Here is an 11,504-nt window from a genome sequence, read left to right as displayed (position 1 = left end):
CCCAGGACCCTGCCATCATGACCAGAGCCAAGGGCAGATGCTTAAGGACTGAGCACCCAGTCATTTTATTTTTTAATAAAATATTAAAGTAGAGTTTTTTTTTCTTTATTTTTTAGTTTATTTTTTAACAAAATAGTTGTTTAGTTTTTAGTTGTTTTATTTTTTAACAAAAATATACATTCTAGAATATAAAACCTAAGAAAAGTTTCTTAATGTCCTCAAATACCAAAAAGCTGATTAAACATTTAGAGTACAATTTAAGAATTGTATTGACGATGACTTACAAAAAGAATACTTTGTAACTTTATCATCTCAGGGTCAAAATGAAATTTACCTAATACATATTTTAACACAAACAGAACGCAAGAATTCATATTTCTCACACTAAGACTTTAATGGTTAAAATTAATGGTAGTCTCCTTTGGTAAGTGTTTTATGCAAATTATATTAATTCATTCAGTCATTGATAAATATTTGTTGAAACATCTGTGTGTCAAGAATAAAATGATAAACAAATTAGACAAATCCTCTACAATGGAAGAAGCAGACAATGTGTTATATAAGGGGGAAAAGGACAAAGGAGGGAAAAAGGACACAGCAAGATAGTACAAGGGAAGAAGACGGATACTCTTCCAGAATCAATGTTCAGTGACAAGAGACCTGAATGAAATAAAGGATGGAGTCATGAAAAGACCTGGTGGTGGTGGTGGGGGGGGGGGCAGTCTATGGCCGGGTAGAAGGAACCATGTCCACAAATGTTTCAAGAGGGGACAAGCTTAGTTTCCCCTTGGGTCTCACGTATTCAATACCTCAACTCTAAAGTAGGTACTATTAAGATTCCTTTTCAACACATGAGGAAAGTAAGGATCAGAAAGGCTAAATTATTCAAGAATATCTCATGGCTAGAAAATATTAAAACCCAGATTTACACACACGTAATCTGATTCCAGAATTCAAACTGAGAATCTACCAGCAAATTATGTCACTTATGTGAACACATGATTCCAATGGCCGGCCTATGATTCTACAGTCCTTAGTATTAAACTACAAAAATAAGTTAAAACATACACCATAAAAAAAAAAAAATTCTTAAGATCTACAAATTTTTAAAATCTCAGAACCAGATTTGAATGTGGATTATTTTTAATAATCCAATTAGCATAAAATTAGCAAATAATGGGGCACGTGGGTGGCTCGGTCATTAAGCGGCTGCCTTTGGTTCAGGTCATGATCCCAGGGTCCTGGGATGGAGCCCCGCATTGGGCTCCCCGCTCCGTGGGAAGCCTGCTTCACCCTCTCCCACTCCCCCTGCTTGTGATCCCTTTCTTGCTGTGTCTCTCTCTGTCAAATAAATAAATAAAATCTTAAAAATAAATAAATAAAATGCAAATCATGCACACCTTTACACTAGTCTGTTAAAAACTCAACAACAGACTGATATTAGATTTCCAGCCATTAGCAAGTGATCAACTGAGTAATTTTCATAAAGCCAGAATCAGAATCCCAGGATATATTCTGCAGTGCGCACCATAGGTAGACAGTAAGTGGTTCCAGCAACAAAATTTAGAAAAAGGCAGGACGCCAAGCAACAAAGCATGAAAATCAGTATGTCCCACAAGGTACAATAAGAAAGCAATTATTTCAGAATCTATCACTTAGTCATGCCCAGACACGCCATGCCCATCTTCTCCACCCATATCCATACATCTACCCTGACCTCATACTCCTCTCTACCTCCATCTCTTCTGTTTTTCAAATATCTTCTTGCTGTTTTCCCTGGTTAACATCATATGAATCCTTCTTATCTTCTTCCATGGCCTTTATCTCCTTCCTGCTTTCTCTTTTCTCAATTACCTCTTGCAAAATTCTCACTTGGCTCTACAACTCGGGATAGCCACTGGGGTCCAAAATAATAACTAGACTGCACCTTCATTGGGGCACAGTACCTCTATTTATGTGAATGAGTATTTGTGACTGACAAATCTGTAATTAATAAAATACACTGAAAAATAAGAATTTGGGGCCTGTTAGTACTTTCCTATAAGGCCTCTTCTTAAGCTCTTGCACTTACAAATAATATTTGTGATATAATGAAAAGGGGATACTGTAGGGCAGATCATAATTGAAATCCTCAAGGCATAATAATAGTGTGCTAAAAAGAATACCCTAAAGGAACTAAACTAAAGTGTGTGATATGATCTAACAATGAAGTGAAACAGACCAATGCCTTTAATTTGCAAAACTACTCTTAAGGAAATGCAAAGGCAAGGAAATAGTCCTAAGAATAGAAAAGTTTTCATGTCTAGAAAATATCTATAGAATTTTCTCTCCACTCTCTCTTTTAGTTTTATGAAAGGACTATTGATGAACTGCAGATACAGAATTTGAGCATATATAAACCAGGCAGAAAGGGATTAAAAATAAAGGAATATCTTCCTTAGAAAAAAGGGTTAGCAAGAGAGCAAACCTAGTCAGTCAAAGGAAGTCTCCCCCAAAACAGGAATGATCTTAGCAAGGTGCTCCAGCTCTGAAAAGTATCCAGTGGGAAACTTATACAGAGGGCCAGTAAGCTGGAAAGGAACAGCAAAGGCAGAGTAGTAAAATGTTATTGATTAGTTTTCCCTTGTGTGTATCAGAAACTCTGAAAAGAAAAATGAGTAAGCAAACAAAAGCATTCTTGTCTTTTCGCTGATTAAATCACTCAAATTTTAGAGCCTGGATATCAGGGTTTTCCTCTGGACCCTTTTTTTTTTTTTTTTTTGAAGTAGACTCCACGCTGAACCCATGAACCTAAGATCAAGACCTGCGTGGAAATCAAGAGTGGGCTGCTTAAGCGACTGAGCTACCCAGGCATCCCCGAAGCCCATTCCTAAAACATCCTTCTCCTCTCTCTAGTTGCTCTCCTCCAGGACCCTGTGCTCCAGTTTAACTGCTGTATCCACTGTCAGAGGCAACATCATTTCTCCACCTCCCTCTCAGTGACCCTCTCATTACTCCTCCAAAGCTGTAGATTCCTCAGGCTCTCCCCCTCCTCCTCCTCTAGAACTATCTATCAGCGTGACTCTATGTATTACCACGTTTCACACAATTCCATATTACTGTTTTTAATTCTATCTATCCAGCATAATGCCTAACAGATATTCAATATTTAACAAATTGCTAGGACTCAAGTTCTGATGTTCATTGCAGTCACTGGAAAACACCAAACTAGCTCACTATGACTTACACAAGGATACGTCACCTATTTTTGAAACAACACTTCAGTGCTCTTTTATACTATGCTCCTCAAGCCAAAATAGACTATCTTCTCTGCCCTGTAACTTCTATTTCAAACCAAAGATAATGGACTATTTATGCTTTCCAGAACTTCAATAATAGAAAATTTGGCATGGCTTGACTGACCCTAAACAAAACCATCTGGCCAAACATTGGGTCATGAAACAGAAAAAATAAGGTGGTAAAATGTCATACTGAAGTCATCAGTTAAAGGCATGCTAGCCGTACAATCAATATATGATGAAGGGCCAGATTGGGTGGTATGTGTGTGTGTGTGTATTGTATGTAGTCACATTTTGTGCACATAAAAAATAAGTCTTGAGAAGGAAATCACAAAGTTCAGGGACCAGTGTAAGTGATGCAGAAATGGTCTTGTTGAACGGTACTCATTAGGAGCAGAACATTCAGTAACATCGTCTGAGATCTGATGAAGAGAAAAAGAGAAAAGCTCCTGTTTCTGAGTTTTTAAAATTGAAAAGAAATCATTGTAATAATTTAGCATATGCATTTTACTTTCTTTGTATTTTAAATGAGTAAAAAAATTCAAAGTTATGTAAAATGTATAAAGTAGGTTAGACACAGCTAGTGCTGTGAAAGTGAAGGGCAAGGAGAAATCACATCGTTGGTCACTGGCATCTCATCCACTGGTTCATCTGGAGGCTGATATCTGTGCTTTTAGGACAAGTACATGCTGGTAGTTAGCCAAGGCATATGTCAGGAAGTTAAGGTGTGATGTTGATGTAATCTAATCACCTGCATAATTCTGACTTTTTTAAATCCTCAATTTTCACATTGAAAATAACAATAAGGAGTTATTGAGTTCTAATCAACAACAAGACAGCAAGGTTCTATATTCTCACAACTATGTTGCTTCCTGTCTTAAATTAGATTTTGTTATGCTTCAGATGTTTTGCTCTCTCATTCTTATTTCTCTAGGCTATCTGAGGACAAGTAGAATACCATGATTCTTTCTAAGACCTCAGCTCTGCTCTTTCTTTTTCTAGCTGGCCACCTTCTCCACCACCCACCACCCCCGCTACAGCTGTGAGCAATAACTTATTTGCAAAGACAAGCTGTTTTCTGTCCCATGGATAACATGGCACTGATACCCATTCAGGTGTTAGGTGGTCATCATGTTTGTAATAATCACTGGGTTAGTCATTCACAGCAAAAGAGGAAGAATTTTTGGAATCAAGTAGTAAGAGAATAGTGTTTGTTTGCATATGAATTGGCACATGGCACTTGAAATCTAGTTTGGGGAAGAGGAATCAGAAAGAACATTATATTGTACAGAGAAATATGGTATTTTATAGATGGAAGGTCTAAGTATTTAAAGATATCAATTCTCCATTAACTGATCTCTAGATGCAAAATAATACCTAAAAGTAACCAGAAAGGATAGTTGAGAAAATTTACAAGCTGATTCTAAATTGTATGTAAAAGAACAAAACCACACATATAATAGAGATGCCTTGAAGAAGAAAATCAAGACAGGTGAAACTGCCCCACGTTTACCAAGGCTTACTAAAAGGCTATAACAACTAGGAGAGATGGTTGGGGTTTACAGAAAGAGAAATGATTAGTGGATCAAATAGAACAGTGGTCTTCAAAACTTGATTTACAACAGTGGTTACTGATGTATCAAGCATTGACAAGGATGTGGAGTACTGGGAATGTTTATCCAATATTCATCCAACTATAAATTGGTATAATGGCTTTGGAAAACAGCTCAGCATTGTTTTGTAAAGCTGAAGATATATATTCCCCACAGCTCAGAAACTGCATTCCTAATTTTATATCCTCAATAAACTCATTCACAGGTGAACCAGAAACATACATGAATATTCATGGTGGCATGGTTCATTATAAATCAAAACTATTGACAACCTACATACTGTCCATAGGATGGAACCTTCAGTAGATAGTAAACCTTCAGTAAAAATGAATAAAACATAACTATGTGCAACAGTATGAACAAATCATAGAATGTTGAGTATCAGGAAAAAGTTTGCAGGAGTCTTTTTATGCTTTGATGCCACTTTTACAAACTTCAGAACTAAACTGTATATTGTTTATGGATATGAACATATGTGGTAAAATGATTTTCAAACCCAGGACCAAAAAGAACAAAAAATTTAGGATAGTGGTGAACTGGGGGTAAGGGGATTAATAGTAAGAAGATGAGAGTATTATAAATAAGTAGCTTCAATGATACTAATAATATTTTTAATTCTTTAGGTGTGACTCTTTTAGAAGTGTTTATCATTATGCTTCATAACATTCAAATATTTGAATGCATTATTTTGTACTATATTAAATAAAAATTTAAAAATCCAGAAGCAAAGCAATATATGCATCATTATCTTTTAAATAAGAATACAAAATAAAATTATGCATCAAAACATATATCACATTTGGAAAGATTCCCATCAAACTTATAAAAATTTTTGTCTCTTGAAAGGAGCATGGATTCAGAAAGAGTAATACTTTCTTTCTGGTGTACTTTCTTTTTATAGTAAGAACGCATTCATATATTTTTGTTTCATTTACTTTTCAATTAGCAATAATCGCGCCTCGGATAAACCTCATTGGCTACGATACTGCCACTGCGCAAAGCTCATTTACTTTTAAATATTAATAAAATGTACACCTGGAAAAAACTTCTAAATAGAAATTTATTCAGGTTATTTGAATTACAGGATATAAAAAAGAAGTACTGTACTCCAGGTTTGACTTATACCAAGTAAAAAAAAAAAAGATAGCTATGACTTTTTGTATTTGGCAGGTAAAAGGTGGACTGTATTTACAATGATTTCTTCCAGAAGGACAGCTCAAGTACTTCTAGACAATAAGACTTCAGTTTCTTCCTTTAATAGAATATGAAACTAGAAGTCTAGGATTGTTGGGGCATGATTAATATCTAGAAACTGCTATTAAGATGGTCATCGAGTTATTTTAAAAAATTTGAGAGAACATATAAGCAAATGTAATTGTCTGACGTACTTGAGCTATTTATTTATTTATTTATTTGTTTTTATCACGTTATGTTAGTCACCATGCAGTACCTCATTAATTTTTGATGCCGTGTTTCATGACTCATGGTGCTATATACTTGAGCTATTTAAAACACATTTCTCTGCATCAAAGTGAAGGGATCTCCTGAGGAGGCCCCAAATAAATTAAATTCTCTTTGCTTTCTTAATTCTGTTTTATTAAGAAATAAAACCAAGGGTCAATACAGAGATCAATACATTATCCTTGTTCCTGAGAGGTAAAACAGTAAGGTGTGTTCTACTTATTTTAGTCAACGTGGCTCATTAATATAGGAACAAAGCTGACTTTCCCATTCAGCCATGTCAATCTTAGCAAACATTCCCCAGAAGCAGCAGGCCTCCTGCAAGAACAATGGAATAACATTATCCTCTATGATCTAAGCACCCTGAGAGGAGTCCTACCAAACCCCTTCTCACATTTGCCCCTTAGATAAGTCACTCCACCTCCAGAGGCACTTAAGGGGTTAAAAAGAGAAAAACAGGGCGCCTAGGTGGCTCAGTTGCCTAAGCATCTACCTTCAGCTCAGGTCATAGTCCCAGGGACCTGGGATCAAGCCCTACATCAGGCTCCCTGCTCAGCAGGGAGTCTGCTTCTCCCTCTTACTCTCCCTCTAAGCTCTCTCTCTAATGAATAAGTAAAATCTTAAAAAAATAAAAGAACATATATATGAAAATAAAATATTTTAATTTTCATATATATTTCATATTTTCACATATATGAAATATTTCATGTTTTATATATAGTTTATGAAAATATTCCATATTTTCATACATTATATATATATATATAAAAATGGAAGATATATATATCTTCAGAAGGTGACATCCAGAAGGTGACAGTTCTCTTCATCACCAACACAAAATCATACTCTAGGCTGTTCTTCAAGGTATTATTTTTGGATGCATCTGCAAGATCTGAGAACAGGACAAAAATGCAGATCTGTGGATCTACCCCATGTCAGACTCTGAAGATGGGTCCCACCTTCAAGCCTTCTGGTGACTGAATGCCCCTTAAGTTTGAGAATCTCATTACGTACATGAACTTCTATATTCTCTGCTTCAACATGAAGACAAATGTGATACTATATCTAAACTATAGATCTGATTAATTGAAAAGGGTAATACACAGGAATAAAAGAGTCCAGTATTGGAATCTTTTCCCCATTAACTTGTTCTTTTAAATTAGATCAAACACCCCGAGATTCCTGCTTTTACAGTGACAATGATAAGGTTGAACCAAATGATTTCTATACTCTCTTCAATCTCAAATTTTCTATGATTCTATTTCATCTCTGAAAGTGCAAAAATCATATTCAAACGTGGTCTTAAATATTCTTTAACCATTTCCCTAACCCCGTCTTATGCACCCCTCTCGTTTTAGTCATTCTTTATTCAGCAAACATATATTTGATGCCAACTCTGTTCAAGGCTTTGTGGAGTGAGGTGAGAAATACAAAGATGAATAAAATCCTAAGAGAATACAAAAATGTGTAAGATGGATTGCAAAAGTGAGTATAGTCCATGTAGAAAGAAGGAAGGAAAAGAAAGTGCCACTAAAACTTAGAGAATAGCTAGCATAGCTGTTTAGGTTAAAAATCAGAGCACAGACATAATAACAACAACAAAAAATAAAACTTGGTTGGTTGGTTAGTACATTTTAGCATGTAGGAAGGAGATATTATTTGCATTAGTAAGATTGTTGATTTTTTTGCAACTTTTATTCTTTGTGAAAAATTACTGTAGACAAAAAAGCCTTGCTTAGTCCTATGAAAAATATACCCATTTTCTCCTGCTGATGAATGCCCACCTGAAGAAAGTGAGCTACTGGCTCTGTCATATCTCTTATTTTGCTAAGGCTGGATTTTGGTTGTGGCTTGCCCTCAAGATCAAGACCAATCTTCTTCTGCTGTCTGGCTCTATTACCTGAAACACTAATAATAAAATCCTTCATCAAAGAGTCATTATCTAAGGTTACTTAACCTGTAGCTTCTATCCTTTAAGTTCAAGAAATAATTCAAGTTCCTCTTAGTCTCAAAGTGACCATAATATTATTTTTAGTTGCTAGGAATGTATGCCATGAATTCAGTCAGACATTTTCATGAATTGAGTCCAAATTTTAATAAAAAGGATATTTGAGGGGCATGTTTTGCTTCTCTGTGGCCCAGGAAAAAGTGGCCGCTCCAAACCAAATGGTTCTATTTTTTTCAATGTTTAATTGACTACTTGTCTAGATCTCAACTGTATTTTGACATTGAGCACTGTAGTAAAGAGGAGTGGCAGACATTTATGTAAATATACATCTTAAATTCATTTGAAATTAATTATGCAGTTATATTCATTCCCAGGGGATAATCAACCAAGTCCTAAAGAGAGCTCAAGACAGTGATTCTTCCCCACTCAAAACTTCAGTCCTCCTATATGATACCAAAAGTATGTATCTATTTTCACTTTTTTAAGACTCTCATACAAGCTACTCATTCATTCTTTAATGTATTTGCTTCATTTATATATTGCAAATCTACTGTGTGCCACACAACCTGCTAGATACTCCAGAAAATATGACATTGTTTAGACACTGTTCTCTAAGACTTTACAATTTGCAGACAGATGTTTGAATGGAAGTGCCTGAAATATCCATGGAAGATCCCATATATAACCTTCACACAAATCTACTTTTAATAAAACATTAAACATGCACACTAACAAGTCAGAACAAAAAATTCTAAACTTCCCCAATATCTTTTTACTTTCTAAGAATGCATTAAATTAGGCACATACAAATAACTTTATTGTAGTTGCTAGAGCAATTCTTTGTAAAAATTTGCTCACAAAAAACAAAAATAAGGATTCATTCATTTCCCACTTAAAATCCTATTTTAAATGAATGGATGATTAGAACATTAAAAATAGTCTAAGTTTAGTTAAGGAGTCATAACACTCTTAGCTTGATGATTTTCCAAGTATGTAATCTAAAAAAAAAATAACTTCTCTGAACTTTACAAAAGTTTTACAAAAAAAACTGTACAAAAGGAGAAATTAATACATTGATTATCTTAAAGGGACATTGTGACAATAGTATAAGTGATGAGAAGCAGAACTGTAACTTGTAAAACAAAGAAAATATGTATTTTTATTTATGATTAATGAGCTAAAAAGATAACGGGGCCACTTTATTTAACAGCTGAATAGTAGCTCTCATAAAGGATTTATGACGCATTATTCCTTGTTTTCTATGCCCTTTGCAGTGAGTCACATCTAAATCCTTTGAGGATGATAAAACCTATTTCTACCTTTCCTCTTCTCTCTCTCTGATTATTATTAACAAGTAAAAACACTGACTGCCTGGAGCTTCAGCTCCTTTCCTTGCTCTTTCTCTCTCTAGGACAGGTGCTAATGAGTAACAAAATGAAAAAAAAGCAGAATATCAGAAGAATAAGGACTTTCACATTTCACACAGAAGATAATCAAACCCTAAATAATTATAAGTTGATATCTAAAGAGTGAGAATGTCTATGAGTTTCCATAATTGCTTTTTCTAAAATAGAAACAGCATTTCAACTCTTGTGATATTAACATTTCAGGTTCAGTTCAGATCCTTTAGGGGAACAAATATTTACTGGATATTTCTGAATTGAGGGGTTATTAAAAGGGCAACTTTTTATATAAATCATTTATACATGTTGGAAATAATTTAACCATTCTGAAACCAATGGTACTCTCTCTCTCTCTCAATTGATTATTTGGCATCATATTTGTTTCAAAAGAACTTATTGTCACATTTATTTACGTTATAAACTATGGGTAAAATTTTTATTTCAGTTTAGTCTAAGAGATAACAGACTGGGAAGCCCAGCCATTCCAGTAAATATATGAGAAAGAGTAAGTCAAATAAACTCTATAAATCTCTATTATCTTATATATTACATAGTTATTGATACCTATATTTATATCTACATCAAACATTCTGATTTCTTTCTTTCCTCCATATAATTGTTAACCACACATATACAAGAAAACTATCATCAAAAATTAATCTGTGGAAAAATTTCTCTGAAGTTAACAGTCTTATTTAGAGAAAGGACCTCTCTCCAGAACTTCAGAAGTATAAGAATTTTAATCATGTAACTTACTGACCATATTGTTGCACTATAAAAAGCAAATTAGATGGACAGTTTCTCAGTGCTGGAACTACGGACACTGAGCTTGATAATTATTTGGGTGGTGGGAGGAACTGTCCTAACCATTGCAAGATATTTAACAGCATTCCTGACCTCTGCCCTGTAGATCCTAGGAGCACTTCTCCAAATCTGACAACCAGAATTTCTCCAGACATCACCAAATGTCCACAGGGGTAGGAGGCAAAATCACCCCTAAATGAGAACCACTGAAATACAGAAATGGTCAAATTCTTGGATCATGAGGTATTGGGGGGCTCAGTCGGTTAAGCAACTGCTTTTGGCTCAGGTCATAATCCAAGGGTCCTGGCATCAAGCCCTATGTTGGGCACCCTGTTCAGCAAGGGAGTCTGTTTCTCCCTCTCCCTATTCCCCTCCCCCTGCTTGTGCTTTCTCTCTCTCTCTCTTGCTTATCTCTCTAGTTCACTCTCTAATAATAACTAAAATCTTAAAAAAAAAAAATTCTTGGATCACCAAGTTTGCTACTCCAAAATTAATGTTTTTTACATAAATCTATGTCTTCAAAGATTGAAAACTTTCCTAATTTTTTAAATTCTGTAAGTAGCATTCCCAATGTACTTATTATGCAATATTTATGACCATAGTAATAATTTTTCTTAGAATTAGATGGTGAAAATATACATGTTATATTAGTGGAATAAAATATTCTTACTCTACAGCTATCCTATAAGATTGTTAATATCTAAAAGCAAATCCTGTAAGCAAATTGTTTGGGGATTTTATTCTTAATAACTGAGCTGGAAAGAGATTGAATTACTAAAAGCAGGTAATTTTTTATGACAAAAATTCAATATGGAAAAAACAGGCTTAAGTCTCTAGAAAATCAGACAGTTGTCAGGCGATTTCCTTTAAGAATAATTTTTAATGAAGCAAACACTTTCTTGTGTGATTTGAAAAAGAAGTATGTACAGGGGTTGGAAGGTGGGATGAGTGTATGTAAATCACAGTGCTGGTCACCTTAAAGACATACAGTATGACT

The 11,504-nt window shown here is 34.7% G+C and overlaps 1 pseudogene; it reads right to left on the bottom strand.

Moving 5' to 3' along the window:
- Positions 1-5,729: 5,729 nt before the first annotated feature.
- On the bottom strand, positions 5,730-5,894 carry LOC116587314 (annotated as a pseudogene).
- Between the last annotated feature and the right edge of the window lie 5,610 nt (positions 5,895-11,504).

This window comes from Mustela erminea, chromosome 3, assembly GCF_009829155.1.
Source record: "Mustela erminea isolate mMusErm1 chromosome 3, mMusErm1.Pri, whole genome shotgun sequence".
NCBI lineage: Eukaryota > Metazoa > Chordata > Mammalia > Carnivora > Mustelidae > Mustela > Mustela erminea.
This window is presented reverse-complemented; position numbering and strand designations above follow the sequence as displayed.